Source organism: Rattus norvegicus, chromosome 13, assembly GCF_036323735.1.
Source record: "Rattus norvegicus strain BN/NHsdMcwi chromosome 13, GRCr8, whole genome shotgun sequence".
In the NCBI taxonomy this organism is placed as follows: domain Eukaryota; kingdom Metazoa; phylum Chordata; class Mammalia; order Rodentia; family Muridae; genus Rattus; species Rattus norvegicus.
This window is the reverse complement of record NC_086031.1, coordinates 41,121,792-41,142,144: the sequence shown is the minus strand read 5'-3', so window position 1 is coordinate 41,142,144 and position 20,353 is coordinate 41,121,792. Positions and strand designations below refer to the sequence as shown.

At 44.5% G+C, this 20,353-nt stretch overlaps 1 long non-coding RNA gene and 1 pseudogene across 2 annotated transcripts; both read left to right on the top strand.

Annotated features, from left to right (window-relative positions):
* Positions 1 to 2,199: 2,199 nt before the first annotated feature.
* On the top strand, positions 2,200 to 8,082 carry LOC108352524 (cysteine and glycine-rich protein 2 pseudogene; annotated as a pseudogene).
* Positions 8,083 to 9,925: 1,843 nt separating this feature from the next.
* On the top strand, positions 9,926 to 18,467 carry LOC120096238 (uncharacterized). 2 transcript variants are annotated; one of them, XR_005492423.2, is made up of 3 exons: positions 9,926 to 11,497; positions 16,567 to 16,659; positions 17,673 to 18,467. It is a non-coding gene; the product is annotated as an uncharacterized LOC120096238 (long non-coding RNA). The 2 variants fall into 2 exon arrangements; XR_005492424.2 differs by lacking the exon at positions 9,926 to 11,497 and adding an exon at positions 13,681 to 15,601.
* The last annotated feature ends 1,886 nt before the right edge of the window (positions 18,468 to 20,353 follow it).

Sequence of the window (20,353 nt, the reverse complement as noted above, 5' to 3'; positions counted from 1 at the left end):
GATGCCAAGGTGTTCCTCAAAGGACACCAATAGCAAAGCCACCATCTGTAAACCACCCTCAAAGGGAAATGTGGGCTCACTTTGCTCAACTCTGCCTCCAACACAGCGGAATGCGAGGTCTGAGTGGGTGTGAGTGTGAGATTCTGAGGCAGAGCTCAGATTCTGAGGAAGCAGAAAAGCACAATCACATAGGCTGGAGCTGGGTCAGGGAATTTACCAAAAATCCCAGCCTTTGGAAGGTTGAGGTAGGAGGAGCATTGATTTTGGGCTTCCTCTGGGCTACAGAGACCTGTCTCAAACAAACAAATAAACCACCAATGGAAACAATAACAGAAAATGTATCTAGTATCTTAGCACAAGGCTTTTGTTTTGTTTTGTTTTTAACACTTTATATGCCTGGCACTGCCTTGGGAGTTTGGTGAAGGCTATAGATCTATTCATTCATTCATTCATTCATTCATTCATTCATTCATCCATTCACTCACTCATTCATTCATCTGCCTTGTTCTGGGAGTTTTATTGAGCCATGTGAGAGAAAAGAATTGACCATTGATCTATATTCTAAACTCTACAGATCACTTTAAATGTTGAAAATAAAAATGTACAAAACAGGAAATGTGGGGCCGTGAAGATGGTTCAGAGGCTAAAGGCACTTGCTGCCAAAACTGTGGACCTGAATTTGATCCCAGGAACCAGAAGACTAACTGCTCAACGGTTGTCCTCTAATTGCCCAATGAGTAGCATGGCATGTGTACACTAGCATGGGCATGTAAACACACAGACACACAGACACACACACACAGACACACAGACACACACACACACACACCACAGACACACACCACAGACACATACACCACACATACACCACAGACACACACACACACAGACACACACACACACCACAGACACACACACACACACACCAGGGACACACACACACCACAGACACACGCACGCACACATGTACACACACACACCACAGACACATGCATGCACACATGTGCACACACACAGACACACACACACCACAGACACACGCATGCACACATGTACACACACATACCATAGACACATGCATGCACACATGCGCACACACACACTCTCACACACACACACCACAGACACCCACACACACACCAGGGACACACATGCACGCACACATGCATACACACACACACCACAGACACATGCATGCACACGCACACACACACCAGGGACACATGCACACACAGACACAGACACAGACACAGACACACACACACCACAGACACATACACCACACACACACACACACACACCAGGGACACACACACACACCACAGACACATGCATGCACACATGTACACACACACACACCACAGACACATGCATGCACACATGTACACACACACACAGAGACACACACACACACAGAGACACACACACCAGGGACACACATGCACACACACACACACCACAGACACATGCATGCACACATGCACGCACACACACACACACCACAGACACATGCATGCACACATGCACGCACACACACACACACCACAGACACATGCATGCACACATGCACACACATACACACCACAGACACATGCATACACACATGCGCACACACACAGACACACACATGCACACACACACACACCAGGGACACACATGCACGCACACATGCACACACACACAGATACACAGACACACACATACACACACCACAGACACATGCATGCACACATGCGTACACACACACGCACATGGCACACCAGTAAATAAATGTAGTAAAAAACTTTAAAGGCCTTATACAAGCGGTTAATAAGAGCATGCTCAGCTTTGAAAAGAAGCCGATTTGAGTTACTATACCATATGTCCCTATTAATGTTGCCCTCAAGGTTTCACCTTAGTCCAGCAGCTACCACCAATTTTGCAGCAGCGGAGAGAAAGCAGTATGTTAAGCTTGCAGCTACAGGTTAAGCTGACACGGCTGCCCGCAGTAATACAAAGAGGGATGTGTGAAAGCTGGGTCGTAGACTCTAAGTGTGGGTCGTAGATTCTAAGTGTGATTCTGTTTTCCGCTTCTTCCCTTGGCATGTCCGGGCACCGCTTTACACCAGTCAGGGTGGGATTGAGCAGAATCCTGAACGGGTGGGTCAGCAGGATCCTGATCTAGCAGTGAATGCCAGAGGCGGGGGTGGGGTGTAGGATATGAGGTATGGGACGTGGATTGTGGGATATGGCAAGTGGGATATGAGGTGCGGGGCGTGGGGTGCATGGGGCGTGGGGTGCATGGGGCGTGGGGTGCATGGGGCGTGGGGTGCATGGGGTGTGGTGTGGTGTGGTGTGTGGGATATGATGTGTGGAGGGTGGGATGCAGGGTGTGGGGTGTGGGCGTGGGGTGTGGATACGGATGATTTCTCCCAAGATTTTGGTGTTACAGCTCTTTTAGACCACATTCAATGAAGTGGCTCTCTTCAGCTTGTACTCATACATTTTATTCAGGGTGAATCAAGGGCATTTATATGAGCCTTGAAGAGTCGGAAGGAGTTCTTAAAGTGATATTCCATTGGCAGAGGCTTATGGTTCTGGGGATACCTCATTGGCAATGGAGAGGCATTCCAGGGAATCTTCAAGGACTTTGTGACATTCCTCAGGTTCGGGTTCCTCAGGTCAGGGGAGAAGAGGAAGTCCGGGATTCCTCCATTTTGCTTTCCTGAGCTCAGGAAAGGTGTCTGGACATGGGGTAGACTACAGCCTTAGTAGCAAGGTGCAACACCACGTAAGGAGCTCTTCCCCGGAGTATAATGCAAACTTCCGGCAAGGGTTGCCGCAAGATGTGAAGCTTCCGTGAGACCGAATCCTCTGGGTGGGTGCCACGTGGTGAGAACAGGAGGTAGAAACGGATCAGCTAGGCCAGGATCCCCAAGCAGTAATTGTGAAAATGTTCATGGCTGGAGGCCAGAAGGACCAGGAGAGAGTTTTGATTTCCAGTCTCCTAAATGAGCACCTCTGCCTAGAAGCTATAGGCAGCTGGCGCTGTGTGGAGGTAACTGGATGTCTGGTTGGGTCAACCAGACTAACTAGCGCCCCCTTCCTCACCTCCATTTCGGACATGAGTCCTTTTCAAAGCCTCTAGACCACAGCTCTGTAGTCTCCTATCTCCTGTGACCTCCCTACTGCACAGGAGTTCTGCCCTGCCCCCTCTCTAGCTCCATGTACCTCTACGGGTCTACACTAAACACTTTCACCATGGTCTGTGAATTTCAGACTTCAAATGTGAGAGACAAGAACCCCAAAAACATTGGCTTGGGATGGCTTCCGTTGACTTCCAGTTTCTAGGACCCTAGCTCCATGAAAGAGGCACCATCATTCTCAAAGTCACCACAATACCTCCATATTATCACAATGCCATTCCCTTATCATCACATTAGTATAAGGAGGTAGTAGACTGAGGGCCTAGACCGCACCAACTACCAAGCCAGGGTGTCCATTGAGGGTGGTAGCCCACAGCACCAACTGAAGGCAAAGTCATGGTGTCCACTTGTGATCTTGCACACACGTAGTTCAGGTGGCTTCCAGGAACCAACATGAGTATCTGTGCATAAGAGAAACACACACACCCCCCCAACAGGTAGATTAAATATTTCCTGAAGGTGCATTAAGAGCCTTTATTCGGATGCTGGAGTGGGATCTGCGCTCCCTCCCACCCCTTCAGATCTATACAGCACTTCGGACTTTACAAAGCATTTTCCAGTCGTTACCTAATTTGTTTTGCACCAGCATTCCGGTGTGTGTGTGTGTGTGTGTGTGTGTGTGTGTGTGTGTGTGTGTGTGTGTGTACATAGCTATCATTTTTTGATTCTCCTTTGAAATATATGTATTTAAAAGGGAAAGTCCCAGAATTAGAGCACAGACTCAAAATGGTATGAGCGATGAAAATTTGAAGAACTATTTTATCTTCAGAAACTCTAATGATATAAAATATTTCATAGATTTTTTTTAAGTCCTTGCAGCTAAATTTAGAGGAAGGGAATCCTACGTGCTTACTGAGAAAGAATTCAATTTTAAAGAACGATTAAAAATATGCTTAAAAAATAATCCAAACAATACGGAAGAACTAAAAAAAAGTACTTTCCATTGCTACCCCAAGAGCATTACATCAGATGAGGGGTTGTCGAGATGGCTCAGAGGGGAAAAGGGCTGGCTGCCAAGCTTTGTTATCTGAGGTCGATCCCTGGGACCCCTATAGTGAATGGAGAGAATTGCTACTTCAGATCGTTTACTGACCTTCACACAGGTGCTGTGGCACACGTGCTTGTGCATACACACGTGTGAAATGAATGAATGAATAAATAAATAAGCAAACACACATAATTTTAAAAATTGTAAAGGGGCTAGAGAGGTGGTTCAGTAGTTAAAAGAGTATCACGCTTCCAGAAGGACCTGAGTTCGGTTCCCACAACTTCCTGCCTGCAATACAGCCCCAGGGACCCATCGCCCTCTTCTGGCCTCTGAGGGCACTGCATACACATAGCATAAATACACTCACACAGACGCACATGCACAGAAAATTATAATCTTTAAGAATATTTACAAAAACTAAGAAGGAATGATGGTTGAGTGAAGAGGACCCCAGCCCTCCATAGAGAGATGTTGGTAGCTGTGGTGATTAGTTTTAATTCAACTTGGTACAATCAGAATCATGGAAGAAGAGCGTCTCAGTGGGAGACTGTCAAGATTAGGTTGGAAACAGTGTTGAGTATGCTAATTGAGAAAGAGAGGCTTGCTATTATGGTGACAATAGTCCCTAGACAGGGCAATCTGAACTGCATAAGAAAACGATGGGCCCAGTACTAGCATGTAAGCATTAATTCAGTTTTGTCTGTTCTTAGCTCTGAATGTAGTGTGTCTATGATTCAAGATCCTCATGCCTTGACTTACCCTGAAGTGATCGATAGTAACCAGATTCTGTAAGGTAACTAAATCTTTTCTCCTCTAAGTCATTTTTGCCAGTGAATTTTGTCATAGGTGCCTGAGGTGGCTGGTCAAGTGGCAGCTGTAGTCAGGAAGCAGCGAGAGATGGACACGGGTGTTCAGCCCACTTTCTTCTTTTTACTCAGTCTGGGACCCCAGCCTATCTGACACTGCTGCCCACACTCAGGGCAGGCCTTTCCACCTTAGCTAATCTTGTCTAGAAATTCCCTCACAGACATGCTCAGAGGTTGGACTCCATGGCAATTCTTAATCCCATCAAGTTGTCAAGATTAACCATTGCACTGGGTAACAGGAAAATTTCAAATGTATTGCAATTAAGTGTGTGTGTGTGTGTGAGTGTGAGTGTGAATGTGTGTGTGTGAGTGTGTGTGAGTGTGAGTGTGAATGTGTGTGTGAGTGTGAATGTGTGTGAGTGTGTGTGAGTGTGAATGTGTGTGTGTGAGTGTGAATGTGTGTGAGTGTGTGTGTGAATGAGTGTGTGTGAGTGTGTGTGTGTGTGTGTGTGTGTGTGTGTGTGAATCATCATGTGTATGGGGGCCAGTAGAGGGGATCAGATGCCCTGAGGATGGAATTACCGGGAGTTGTAAAATGCCTGATGTCGATGCTGGGAACAGAACACAACAGTGTTGGGTTCTTCTGGAAGAACCCAAGAACTTTTTAAAAATTTTTATTAGATATATTTCTTTACTTACATTTCAAATGTTATTCCCCTTCCCGGTTTCCTGTCCATAAGCCCCCAACCCCTTCCCTCCCCTCCCCCATACGGGTATTCACCCTTTACATTCCCCTTACTGCCCCCTTATTACCCTGCACTGGGGGTCCAACCTTGGCAAGACCAAGGGCTTCCCCTTCCCCTGGTGCCCCAACAAGGCTATCCTCTGCTACCTATGCAGTTGGAGCCCTGGGTCAGTCCATGTATAGTCTTTGGGCAGTGGTTTAGTCCCTGGAAGCTCTGGGTGGTTGGCATTGTTGTTTTTATGGGAACCCAAACATTTTAACTGTGGAGCCATCCCTCCAGTGCCTGTAATTGTAGTCACATGGGACCACTCCTGTCGGCAGTGTCCTGAGGCTGTATATACACCTCAGGGTTTCACACTCTCGGGCTCCCTGTAAATGTTATCTACCGTGTTGTCATCACTCGCAGGTCTTAGCGCTTTCGTTTAACATGGCATCCTTTAGATTCTTTGTGCTGCTGCATGTGTCAGAATCCCTTTCCTCCTTCTCCTTGCTGCCTAGTATTCTGTCATACATAGACAGTACAATCTGATGAACGCTTTCCCTTTCAGTAGAGAACTTTTTCAGTTTAGGGTTGTTGTGAATAACATTTTTATACCAAAACGATGTGTGCAAAGCCTTTGCAAATATTCATTTTTATGCATCTTAGGTAATTAGAGTGGATCAGGATTGCTGGGCCATAGAGAGCGCATGTTTGCACATTTGAAGGAAATGCTTGACAGTTTTTCCACACTGCTCTCCTACTTATGCTCTTACCAGATGCCCAGGACCCCAGTGGCTCTCCGTGCTGAGGTGGTACGTGCTGCCAGTCTCTGTATTTCAGGACAGTCTGGTAGTTGTGTCGCAGGATCTCTGTTGTGTTCATCTGCCGTCCAGTGGGTCATTCTGTTTAAGATTTATTCTTATTTTTACTTAGGGGCATAGCTGTGTCTATACGTAGTTATCTGAATACATGGGTGTGGACGCCTACAGAAGCTAGAGGAGGACATCAAGTCCGCTGGAGCGAGAGTCATGTGGGTGCTGAGAACCAAACTCTGCTCCTCTGCAAGAGCAGCAGGCGCCCTTAACCAGTGACTCATCTTCCAGGCCCCATGGCTCCTGTCAGGCCCCATTTTAGGAGCTGTTTAGGCATTTGCGTACTTTAACTTCTCAATGACTTCTCAAACCTTTGGTTTACTGTTACAGAGCAGTATTTAGATTTAATGATTTATGGTTTGTTTCCTATTTATTAATTAATTGTTGTATTTATTTATTTGTGTGTGTGTGTACATGTGTGCGGAAGTAGATAGCCACTTTCATATAGACACATCTATACCCCATGTGGGTCTCAGGGATTAAATTCAGACGCTCAGGCCTGACAGTAAGCGCCATTTCTCTTGAGATGCCTCGCTGGCCATGTATGTCTAACTTTTCTAGTTCTTTACATATTTTAGATCCAAGTTTTATGCGTATATGGTAAACACCTTCTCCTAGCCCACAGCTTACCTTTTACCTGCATTTACAATGTCTCTGGAGTTTCCTGATCTGCCTGAGGCTTTCCTCTGTCTCGACCTCACTCCCACCTCCCACTCGGAAGGCTCGTTTGGAGCAGGGGAAATAAGTGCAGAGCCTACGGGAGAAGCGTGTACCATGATGAAGAGGTGCGGTGCAGAGGGCAGAGCTTCCACGACTGCTGCTTTCTGTGCATTGTTTGCATGAAAAATTTAGACAGCACAACACTGGCAATTTATGATGAAGAGATCTACTGCAAATCCTGCTATGGAAAGAAGTATGGACCAAAAGGCTATATTGTTATGGCCAGGGGCTGGCACACTCAACACTGACCGTGGTGAGAGGCTGGGCATCAGGCCAGAGTCCTCAGCCTCACAGGCCTACAAAAATCCAAACACTTCTAAGTTTGCCTCGGAACATGGAAGTGTTCCAGGTGTGGGGATTCTGTGTATGCTGCTGAGATCATGGGAGCTGGAAAGGCCCGGCACAAAAAATGTTTCCAATGCGCCAAAGGTGAGAAGTCTGGAGTCTACAACTCTGAGAACGAAGGTAAAATCGACTGTGAAGGGTGCTACACAAAGAACTTCAGGCCCAAGGAATTGGGCTATCTATGGTCAAGGAGCCCCTGTTCATGCTCAGTAATGGCGTAAACCCAGTGAGCACAACAGAGAGTCTCCGTTAGCAAAATGCAGATGGCCTTACAGCGTTCACTCCTGTGAAACTGCCAGCCTTCAGCCCTGCACTGCACATTCACGACCTACCTGCACAGGCAGGATGGACAGGACAGCACTGCACTCTCCTGCCGATTCGCTAGCATTTAAAAGCCTTCTTTTACCTTTGAAAAAAAAATTGGCTTCTAAAGAAAAATGTCTCTGGATAGACAAACAGAAGTTTTTCATTTTCTATTTAGTTTGGTGTGCATGCATGTTTGAATTGTACGTGTGAGCATGCGCTTGTTCACGTGTGTGGTTGCGTGCATGCCACAGCTAGTGTGGGGAGGCCAGAGGGCAAATTCCAAATAGCGATCTGTGACTTTCCATCATTTTCCACATAGGCTCTTTTCTACCTTGTAAGCCCAGCTTTCAGGAATCTTCCAGAGATTCCCTGGTCTTCCTAACTCAGATCCCCAGGAGTGCACACCCCCATCTCCACAGATTAGATGCTTGGACTACTGTGTCCAGATGTCATCTATGTTCTGGGGACCTGGGACTTGGGCTGTGAGGCTCAAATGGTAAATGATTTACCCACTGAGCCACCTTTCCAGTTCAAAGTTTTGATTTCCCATCAAACCTAATTTATTAATTTTGTCTATATGTGTTTTCACGTGTTCACATATGTGTGCACACGTGTGTATGGAGGTCCATATACATGCAGGCCGGTGTAAATGAAGGCCAGAAACCAAGGTAGCAGATCTCCCTTGATTGTTCTCCATGTATTTTTTGAGACAGGATCTCTCACTAAAGCTGGAGCATTCAAAGTCATCTAGCCTGACTGGCCCGCAAGTCCAGAAGCTCCTGATCCTCACCTCTCAGGGTCAAGATTACAGACATGTACTGTACATGGGTCCTGGGGTTCAGAGTCAAACTCTCATGCTTGCTTCTGAGCCATTTCTGCAGACCCTAATTAATCAATAAAAATGACTTCAGTGTTCACACTTCACAGATCCATCTCAGCTAAGTGTGTGTGTGTGTGTGTGTGTGTGTGTGTGTGTGTGTGTGTGTGTGTGTTGAGTCACGGTCCTGTCTCATGTGAGATGCAGTCCTGTTTCTAACCATCCCTTGTACTCTCTGCACTCCGTGGTGAGAGCTGCCTCTCTGGCCTGAATCAGGTGCCCTTGTTGTGACAGCACACCTAGCCAATGTCACATAGCGAGAAGTTGTTTATGTGAAGAAACATTTCTGTGTTTAAAGTTCTTACAGCTTCCAGTCTCTCTGGCTAATCCACAAGGCTTGTAGAAACTCTGTGGTCTCTCCTCATACCTGTGAAGGCCTACTGACTAGATCCTTTACAAACCAGTGCCAAGGCTCAGGAGGTAAATCCAGACAGGGGGACAGTGAGCCCTGAGAACATCTTATTATGGAGAGGGTCCCTCGTCTTTCATGGACACTGTCCCTTTAGACCTTGTGTCTACTCTTCTCTCTTGGATGAAGAGAACTGGAGAATACAATAATTTTAGCTTATTAATTTCCACATCTTTAGTTGTTATATAAAGTCCGCTGACCTGTGGTGACAGTCGCCATTCATCACTGCTGAAAGCTAAGACCTTCAGGTCAGTGACTCCAGCCAGTGCTTATGTACTTGCTTTTTGTGTCTTTACCAAGAGCTGGACTTACCCACAAATCCCAGCTTTAGTTCTAGTTAGCATAAGGCTCCATAGTGTCTTGTGTAACTGACACGGCAGTCATCCCTTTCCCTCACCAACCATCTCCTTGTCTTGGAGAGTGTCTTTCCTTTCCCCCATCTTTATTCAGTGCCACGCTGTGTGTCTTTCACTTTCTCTTGTCTTCTGATAAGGTCTCATGCAGTCGGCTTTGAACTTGCTTTGTAGACAAAAATGACCTTGAACTCCTGATCTTCCTGCCTCCACCTCCCCAGTGCTGGGATTCTGAGAATTCACCATCTCATCCAGTTTAGGCAGTACTGGAGACAGAACCCCAGGGCTTCATGCACTCTAGGCAAGCGCTCTACCAATGTAGCTGTCTCCCCAGCCCACTCTTTACTTCCTGTTATCTCTAGACTTGTTGGCTGTACACTTGTATCCATGTCATGAATTTTACTGGCCTCTGTGTCCTAGAGTCTCACCAGTCCCTTGACTGTCATTGCGAGGTTCCATCACGATCAGTTGCCTGATCCCTGACCTCGTGTCTTTCTGCCCTCAGCCCCTTCCTCTTTCTATCTCTCTACCACATCTCTCCGCTTTCTCTTCCTGACTAACTCAAGAGTACTCCTTAAAGATGTTTTCTGAGTGCCCAAATACATTTGTGAGCCAAAGTTTAAAATGCCTGATGACTGCTTCGCTTCCTCAGTATAAAGTTAAAAACCCTTCTCCAAGTTCCTCATAGTCCATCCCAGCCCTTCATTCTGGTCACATGCCAATCCATCTTCACTGATGCCTGACACTGCTGCAGAGCTTACTATGGGACAGTGCTAGTCCCATCATGTTTCCATGCCGCTGGGACCCCCGACAGTGCAGTGCTGCCAGACAGCTGGAGCGCTGCAGGGAAGGAGCTTGGCTGTCCTCCAGCAGCCCTGGCAGGCTCTGAGCCCCGAGCAGAGCTCAACTCACCCATCCTACATCAAAGAACCCATTCCATTCTTCATCCTGTGTCTTCCTTGGCATGGCCACTGGCTGACCCCCTCTTCCTACTCCTGTATGTCTCAGCACAAATCCTAGCTGTCTTGGATTTGCTTTTGTTTATTTTTGTGTGTGTGTGTGTGTGTGTGTGTGTGTGTCTGTGTGTGTCTGTGCATGTCTGTGTATGTGTGTATGTGTGTATCTATGTGTCTGTGCCTGTCTGTGTATGTGTGTATGTGTGTGTATCTGTGTGTCTGTGCTTGTCTGTGTGTGTGTATGTATGTGTGTGTGTCTCTGTATGTGTGTATGTGTGTATGTGTGTGTCTGTGCATATCTGTGTATGTGTCTATGTGTGTGTATGTGTGTATCTGTGTCTGTGCTTGTCTGTGTGTGTATGTGTGTGTGTGTGTCTGTGTGTGTCTGTGCATGTCTGTGTATGTGTGTATGTGTGTATCTATGTGTCTGTGCCTGTCTGTGTATGTGTGTATGTGTGTGTATCTGTGTGTCTGTGCTTGTCTGTGTGTGTGTATGTATGTGTGTGTGTCTCTGTATGTGTGTATGTGTGTATGTGTGTGTCTGTGCATATCTGTGTATGTGTCTATGTGTGTATCTGTGTCTGTGCTTGTCTGTGTGTGTATGTGTGTGTGTATGTGTGTGTATGTGTGTGTCTGTGCCTGTCTGTGCGTGTGTGTATGTGTGTGTATATGTGCGTGTGTGTATGTGTGTGTATGTGTGTGTATGTGTGTGTGTATGTATGTGGGTATGTGTGTGTGTGTGTATGTGTGTGTGTGTGTGTGGTGTATACGTAAGCACACACATGCCATGGTGTGCATGTGAAGGTCAGAGGATGGTTTCTTAGAATTGCTTCTCTCTTTCCACCATGTAGATCCTGGGGATCAAACTCAGGCAGCCGGGCCAGCGAGCCATATACCTGGAGCCATCTCTCTGGATTGCTTGGTGTTTTTTCAACAGCCACTCATCCTTTACAAAGTAATGCATCATTCCCCTGTTGGGGCTCCATTATAAACGTGTTGTCTTTCAGTTGCCGTCTACCAATCTCTTCCATTAGTCTGACTTTTAGCGGAAAATTTCTGCCTCGGTGTACCCCATTAGGCTGAGTACAGCTTTGCTGGTTTAGGTGGGAAATAATGGATGAGCACAGTAGGTAGCCTCATTACTGAGAGCTTTAAATTTGCTTATGGAACTTGTCATTTTTTTTCTAGTAGACAATGGGATACGTCTGGATGGGTGGAGAAGTGGCGTCTGCCATGTTTAACAAAACACAGCATCATAAGAAAGGACAGTGGAAATGTGTGTGGAGGCAGGAAGGGCAGATCTCGGTTCAGATACTGATCTCCCTCTGCTATTACCCACAGTCATGTGATTGTCTTCCTGAGGAGGAGAACAATCGGTCCGTTTCTAAACTGTCCCCATGCTGGCTTTTACTATCTGACTTAATGTCCCAAAGCTTGGTTTGTTTAAACCAGCCAGTAGATACTCAGATATGGTTCTGTGTGTGTGTGTGTGTTGTGTGTGTGTTTATGTGTGTATATATATTATATATATGTGTGTATATATTATATACATGTGTATTGTGTGCCTGTGTGTCTATGTATGTTGTGTGTATGTGCGTATGTGTGTATGTGTGTATATATATATTGTATGTGTGTGTTGTATGTATGTGTGTATATATATTATATATGTGTGTGTGCTGTATGTCTGTGTGTCTTGTGTATATGTGTGTATGTTTATATTGTATATGTGTGTGTTGTGTGTATATGTGTGTATATATATGTGTCTTTATATTTGTGTGTGTTGTATGTATGTATATATATTATATATGTGTGTTGTATATATGTGTGCATATATATTTTTTGTGTGTGTGCATATATATTGTGTGTGTTGTATGTATGTATATATATTATATATGTGTGTTGTGTGTATGTGTGCATATATATTATGTGTGTGTTGTATGTATGTATATATATTATATATGTGTGTTGTATATATGTGTGCATATATATTTTTTGTGTGTGCATATATATTGTGTGTGTTGTATGTATGTATATATATTATATATGTGTGTTGTGTGTATGTGTGCATATATATTATGTGTGTGTTGTATGTATGTATATATATTATATATGTGTGTTGTATATATGTGTGCATATATATTTTTTGTGTGTGCATATATATTGTGTGTGTTGTATGTATGTATATATATTATATATGTGTGTTGTGTGTATGTGTGCATATATATTATGTGTGTGTTGTATGTATGTATATATATTATATATGTGTGTTGTATATATGTGTGCATATATATTTTTTGTGTGTGCATATATATTGTGTGTGTTGTATGTATGTATATATATTATATATGTGTGTTGTGTGTATGTGTGCATATATATTATGTGTGTGTTGTATGTATGTATATATATTATATATGTGTGTTGTATATATGTGTGCATATATATTTTTTTGTGTGTGTGCATATATATTGTGTGTGTTGTATGTATGTATATATATTATATATGTGTGTTGTGTGTATGTGTGCATATATATTATGTGTGTGTTGTATGTATGTATATATATTATGTGTGTGCTGTGTGTATGTGTGCCTATATATTATGTGTGTGTGTTGTGTATATGTATATATATTATATATATATGTGTTGTGTGTATGTGTGCATATATATTATGCGTGTGTGTTTGTTGTGTGTATGTATATATTATATATGTGTGTTGTGTGTATGTATATATTATATATGTGTGTTGTGTGCATTTGTGTATATATATTATGTGTGTGTGTATGTGTGTGTATGTCTAGTAGGGTGTGTTTAGAAGAGTATTTGTTCAGGTGTGTGTAAGCAGAGGCTAAAGTCAATGTCAGATCAGGATGTTCTCCTCTTCCACCCCCTACTTTAATTCTCTTTGTTTTTATTTTTACATTATGTGTATTTGTGTATGCCTTTGTATGTGTGCTTGGGTCCAGGTGCCCACAAAGCACTTTTGACCTCCCAGAATTGGAGCTATAGATAGTTATGAGCTGCCCAAAATGAGTGCTAGAAACTGAAGAGAGCAGCAAGTGCTCGTATCCACTGAGAGTCTCCCCAGCTTCTTCCAACTTGTTTAGTGAGACAGTCTGTCACTGAGCCTGGAGATGACCGATTTGGCTAGATTGGGTGAGCCACTGAGCTTCCAGAAACACGGCTGTTTCTGCCTTCCCCAGGGTTGGAATTACGGGTGTATTCTGCTACACCTAGATCCAAACATGGGTCCTCATGCTTGCCCAGCAGGCACGTTCCCTGCTGAGCTGTCTCCCAGCCCTGGCAGATATTTCTGGATGGCGTTGGCTGGGCTGGCTCTGGTGTCTGAAGCAGCTCCTTTATTTATGACACAGCTACACAACCCGCTTCCTGCTGGGATCTGCAGAACTTTCACCACTCAGCCCCCAGGCAGGTGCAGATCCAAGCACTGCTCCTCTCCCTCTTGTGACTCACAACCCAGATTCAATCCACTGGTAGCCAGGCCGGATGAAGCAGATATGTGAGCTCCTCCAAGCAACCACGGTCGGTCTAGAATTCCACCAGCCCCCAGCTCTGTCATCTCCTCTCTTTGTTGTAGAGACAGATTTTCTGGTTCATTAACTTTGTTGTATAGTTGTTTGGCTGAAAATCACATTAAATACATTTTGGAACAGTCAGGCTATAAAGAAAGCCAATGTGAATAAAGGAACAATGGTGTACCATGAAGGGAGGGGGCGCTCATTTTGGAAATTGTATTAAATGTAGTCAGGTAGAAAGATGTAAGTGAAAATTAAACTTAAACATTATTTATGTGCATGTGTGCACATCTGTCTGTGCACATATGCACCTGGGTGCGAGGCAGGACAGAAGACAGTGTCAGCTCCCCTGGAGCTCCCGTTACAGGCAGTTGGTTCTAGGAACTGAACTCAGGTCTGCAGTAGAAGCAGCAAGCTCTCTTAGCTGTTGAAGATACCAGCTTGTGAGTATAGGCCGGATGACAAACTCAAGTATCATGCCTCAGGGATAATTGATCTTGGTTTTTGAAACTGCTTCCCTCATTGTCCTAAAGCTCATTCGTTAGACTAGGTTGGCTGCCCAGCAAGTCCCTGGGACTGCCTGTCTCTGCTGTCCCAGCACGAGGGCTTCAAATACATGGCATGGTAACAGGACAGGCTATCAATTTTACAGGGAATAAAAGTAAGTGTAGAAGAAGAAGAGATGGTATACCAGAGTGAGGGAGAGAGGGTGTGCCAGAGTGAGGGAGAGAGGGTGCACCAGAGTGAGGGAGAGAGGGTGTGCCAGAGTGAGGGAGAGAGGGTGTACCAGAATGAGGGAGAGAGGGTGTACAAGAGCGAGGGCTCTCCTTAGCTGAGCACGGATACCCAGGATGAAGGAAGCTTCCCAGGCTCCTGTCCACATTAGGTACTTGTAAGAGCATCCCTTCTCACTTGTCGTGCTGCCTTCTGGGAGACATCTTGTCTTTCTATTAAACTTCCAAGGGAGCAGGAAATGTCCAAGGCCCTTTTTCCCCTACCCATTGCTCCATTAAAAACAAACTCTGACCACTTCTCCCCTTTCAAAAACCAGGGGAGAGTTTCTCTGAGGCACGTGTTCTCTGCCCCCAATTTACCTCAGGCTGTACTTGAAGTAAACTCTCTGCTGCCATTTCTGTTTCATGGTTTGTTTTAAGTAGAGGCAGTAGGTAGGGAAATAAAGACATTAAACCCTGAATGGAAATATCAGTCCAGCGTGAGGTGTGCGTGTGCACTTGAGGGTGGGGTGGGGTTGAATGTATGTGTCTCCCTCTATTAAACTTTATGTAATTTTTTGAGATAGGGTCTCTCACCGAACCTGGAGCTCACTGATTGCCTAGGCCAGTTACCTTCGAGCTCCAGGGATCCTCCTTTGTGTGCCTTTCCTAAGGAGGCATGGCTTGGGTGCACTTCTACAGCAGGCTTTTTGACATGGATGCCTGACCTCTGAACTCAGGATGCTGTGGTCCAGCAAGCGCTTACACACGGACCCATCTCCCTAGCCTCCTACGTTTATATTTTGGAACACAACAGTAAGAATAATATAAGCACTTCTCTGTACTTGGGATTTTCAAATTTACCTAATATAATTTAGAGATGTCTCGTGTCATTACAGACAACTGTCACTATTGCCTTACAGTGCCCCATTGTCCACTACTGAGTAATCTGTAGAATGAGACTTTTATTGTTGGAGACTGGGGTTGTCTCCAATCTTCTAACATAAACAGTGATGTAATGAGCATTCTGTGCTACGGTGAACACTTGTCACTCAGGTCTATCAAATAGACCCAGCATCTTCACTGCCAAGCCACTGGGTGAACAGGTTTTAGTTTGAAGAGATTTTGCCAAATGGATTGTGTTTGCTAATGTGCTGATTAAGACTCTTAAACCTAAGAGCCAGAGAGGTCAAGGGCACCACAGTAAAGTCCACAGAATCAGTTAACCTGAGCTCATAGGGGCTCAGAGACTGAACTGACCATCAGGGAGCCTGTATTGGGTCTGACCTAGGTTCTCTGCATATATGCTATGGTTGTGTCACTTGGTCTTCTTGTGGGACTCCTAACAATGGGAGTGGGGCTGACTCTGATTCTTTTGCTTGCTTTTGAGACCCCTTTCTCTCCTACTGGGTTGCTTCATTCAGACATCATATGAGAGGAGGCGCTTAGTCTTCCTGTAAACTGAGATGCTGTGTTTGGTTGATGTCCCTGGGAGTCCTGCCCTTTTCCGAAGGGAAGAGAAGTGAATAGGGAACAGGCAGACAGAGGAAGTGGAGAAGGGAACTGGGAGGAGAAACTGAGTCAGTATATAATATATGAGAGAAGAAAAATTTTAAAAATTTACGAAGGACTCTTACATCTATGTTGATAAGGGATCTCGATTTATATTTTTTCTTTCATAAAATGCTTTGGTAGCTTTCAATATCAGGATAATTTTTGCCTTTAAAATTGTGTGCAGGAATGATGGGTCAGAGGTTAAGAGCTCTTTTCTCTTCTTGCAGAGAACCAGATATTTTGGTTTCCACATCAGCCAGCTCATAACAGCCAGTAACCCCAATTCTGGCAGATATAACACCATCTTCTGGCCTCCACAGGTACCTGCACATACACAAAGATGCATACATTTTAAAAAATTAAAAATACTTTTCGTATTTCCTTAGTTCTTCAATCTGGGGCAGAGTATAGAAGGTTGGTTTTCTTATTTCTTAAATATTTGATGTTTTGTTAGTAATCTACCTAGTATTGGGGTTTCCCCTATGATAAAGTTTTTCAATTCAAGTTTCAAATTTTTAACCGATCTGTGCACTGTGACATTACAAATGAGGAAACTAGCTGTGGCCTCATTTTACAAAGATACTTTGGTTGCAAAAGGTCACTTTACCAGTGATTTCCAATGTTATGATTAACACAGTAGTCTCAGAAACATTATTATAACTTAGGAAGATGGCTCAGTTACTAAAGTACTTTTGTTGCAAATGGGAACTTGAACATGACCCTCAGAGTCTGCATAAAAAGAGTCATGGTGTCAAAGAAATAACTCCACAGCTTAGTTCACTTACTGCCCTTCCAAGGAACCCTAGTTTCCAGGAGTCATGTTGGGTAACTTACTAATTCTAGCCCCAGGGCATCTAGTGTCCTCTTCTGGCCTCTCTAGGTATCTTTACAGATGTGAACATGAACACACACACACACACACACACACACACACACACACACACACACGTACACATTTAAAAAGAGAACACACATAGCAGATTCATGCTTATAATACCAACACTGTGGAGGTGGGGCAGGTGAATCCCTGGGGCTCAAAGTCCAGCCAGCATAGCTGAGTCAGGGAGTTTCAGTTCAATAGAGAACTTGTTTCTAAACACAAGTTGGTCAGCACCAGAGGAATAACTTTTCTAGGAAAGGAAAAGTCCCCTTTTATCTATTTGTGGCTTTCAAATTCATCTTCCAGGTAAAATCCCGTTTGACCATTGTTTTAGGGTTTTATTGTTGTGGAGAGACACCATGACCAAAGCAACTTTTATAAAGAAAAAGATTGAATTTGGAGCTGGTTTATATGTTTACAGGTTTAGTCTAATATCTATTATCGTCATGGCAGGAAACATGGCAGCATGCAGGCAGTCATGGTGCTGGAAGTAGATGAGAATTCTACATCTTGATCACCAGTCAGAAGAAGAAGACCGTGTACCACACTGGGCATAGCTTGAACATTGGAGACCTCGAAGCCCACCCCCACAGTGATGCACTTCCTCCTACAAGTCCACGCCTATTCCAACGAGACCACACCTCCTAAAAGTGCCACTGCCTATGGGTCAAGCATTCAAACACACGAGTCTATGGGGTCCATACTTATTCAAACAACCACAAACATCAAAAGCTAAGCAGCAGTCCAGGAGGCAGAGGCAGCAGGATCTTTGTGAATTCCAGTCCCGCTTAGTCTACTTAATGAGTTCCAGGACAGCCAGGACTAAATAGAGAGACTCTGCCTCAAACAAACAAAAACAAACACAGAAAAAGCTGAAGAGCAGCACATCTTTCTCTTGGTGTGTGCAATAAAGCCTTCCCTGAGCCAGATGGACACAGGAAGGAAAACACAGAAACACAACATACTTCCAAATTCTTGTAATGGGAGCCTTCCCCTCCCATTTCTCACAATCAGACACTTGCCCTTCAGGATTCTTATTTGCGTGATTTTTAATTTTTTTCACTTTTTATATGCCGTGAATACTGCTTCTATACTGTTAAATACTTTCTATCAATATGATTCAATGGCTGTGAAGAGTTCAATTAAATATGTAATGGGCACACAAAATTATTTGGTTTCTCCAGAGTATGGTAACATAATTCACTCAAGAAGGGTTTTGTTGTTAGATTAAAGAAACTCTTTAACGGACTTTGTTTTCTTCAAGTATTTTATTGTTTACTTACGTGGGTATGTGCATGTGAGTGAGGTGCCTACAGAGGCCAGAAAGAGGGCATCGGGTTCCCTGGAGTTACAGGCAGTGTAAAGGACCCTTTATGGTTGCTGGAATTCAACTTGGGTTCTCAGCAAGAGAAGCAAGGGATGTTAAATGCTGAGCCATATCTTTAGTCCTGCAGGGCATTTTTGGCTTGCTAAGGAAGAGGGCCTGAAGTTTGAGAGAGGGAAGAGGTAGACAGGGTGAGTTCTGGGCCATAAGTGAGGGCAGGCAGACCTAGGGCTCGCCTAAGTGAGAGGAGCTTGGGTGCCTGTAAGGGTCTTCAGCAGGGAAGTGACAGAAGCATAGCTGCATGTTGTCACCCGAGGCAGCTGGAGGAACTCCATTAAAATGGATCTTTGGCTTGGTCTCAGAATTAGCAGTAGACAGTAGGAGGCAGAGTTGAAATTTATTAAAAGACATTTTTAAGTGTAACTTAAGCACCACTGTTAGGGGAGAGAGAGGCGATAGAAAAAACATGAAGCATGGATGAGTGCTTCAAGAAGAATCATGGTTCATCCAGTGTCCCTATAGGCAGGGACAGGGTTTTGCTGATTCCGTATTATCTAATCATCTACCCATCTGTCCATCTGCCCTTGCCCATCCATCCATCAACCCGTCCGTCTCTCCCTCTCCCTCCCCGCCCCCCCCCCCATTTCTGTGTATGAGCTCACCATGACATCCATGTGTGGGTGTCAAAGGATAACTTGTAAGACTTAGTTGTCTTCTACTGTGTGGGTCACAGGCCTTTAGCTATGTCAGGCTTGCTTCATGGGGAGTTTCTTTATCTATGGAGCCACCTCAGTGACCCTCATTGTTATTTTAACCTTCTTTATGTAAGAGGAATATTGTCTCGATGTCATCAAGGAATTCCCTTTGTTCAGTGAATTGCTGTTGGAACTTTTACCCCAGCCTCTCCTGCCATGGTGGCTGTTGGCGTTAAATGAGCTGATCACCAGAAATATGTCCCAGTGCCTATCTCCATGAAACCAGCTCTTGCAGCCATTTCCCACCCTTAACAATGTGGGCATGCACATTCTGTGTCACCCACACAGAGTCAGAAGACAAACTTGGGGGTGCATCCTCACCTTTGGGACAGTGTTTCCTGTTGGCCACTGCTGTATACTCTGATTAGCTGGTCTCTGGGCTTTCATGGATTCTCCTGTCCCCACCTCCCACCTCACCCTCAGAACTTTGGGATTACAGATGGATACTTCCTTGTCTGGCTTTCCCTGGCTTCTCACATTGGCATGGAAGCTCTTTACCCACAGCCAAGTTACACCCATTTAAAAGGATTATGCCTGGGAGCAGTTTTGCTTGGAGTCTGCATTTGGCCTGCATCTGTAGAGCCATGGTCCTATTAGAACTTCTGCTTAGCATATAGTTTGTGAGCCACATGGACGATCTGGCTGGGATGTGAATGAACTGACTCTTTCTGGGACTTTTCTAGTTTCTAAAAACTAGGATAATTTACTATCAACCTTGTCAGTTTGATTTCATGGAAACTACCCTTAGAAAGTGCCTTGAATTTTACATGCACTAAGACATGCGTAGATATGAGTAATACTGAATTCTCTGCCCTTTCTTTGTTCAGGGTGAAAGAAACATGAACATTCAACGCTTTGTCTTTGTAATACCAGGAGGAAAGAAAAACAAATACAGAGACTTGCTGTAGTGCCTGCTGCCAGGAATTAACCTCAGTAATTTGATTCAGAGATATTTATGACCTACTTTTTGAGTCACTACAGCCCTGACTGTGCTCTTTCTTACTGGGAAACCAACATCCAGGCAGAGAAGGAGTCCAGAAATTCCAGAAGTCTTG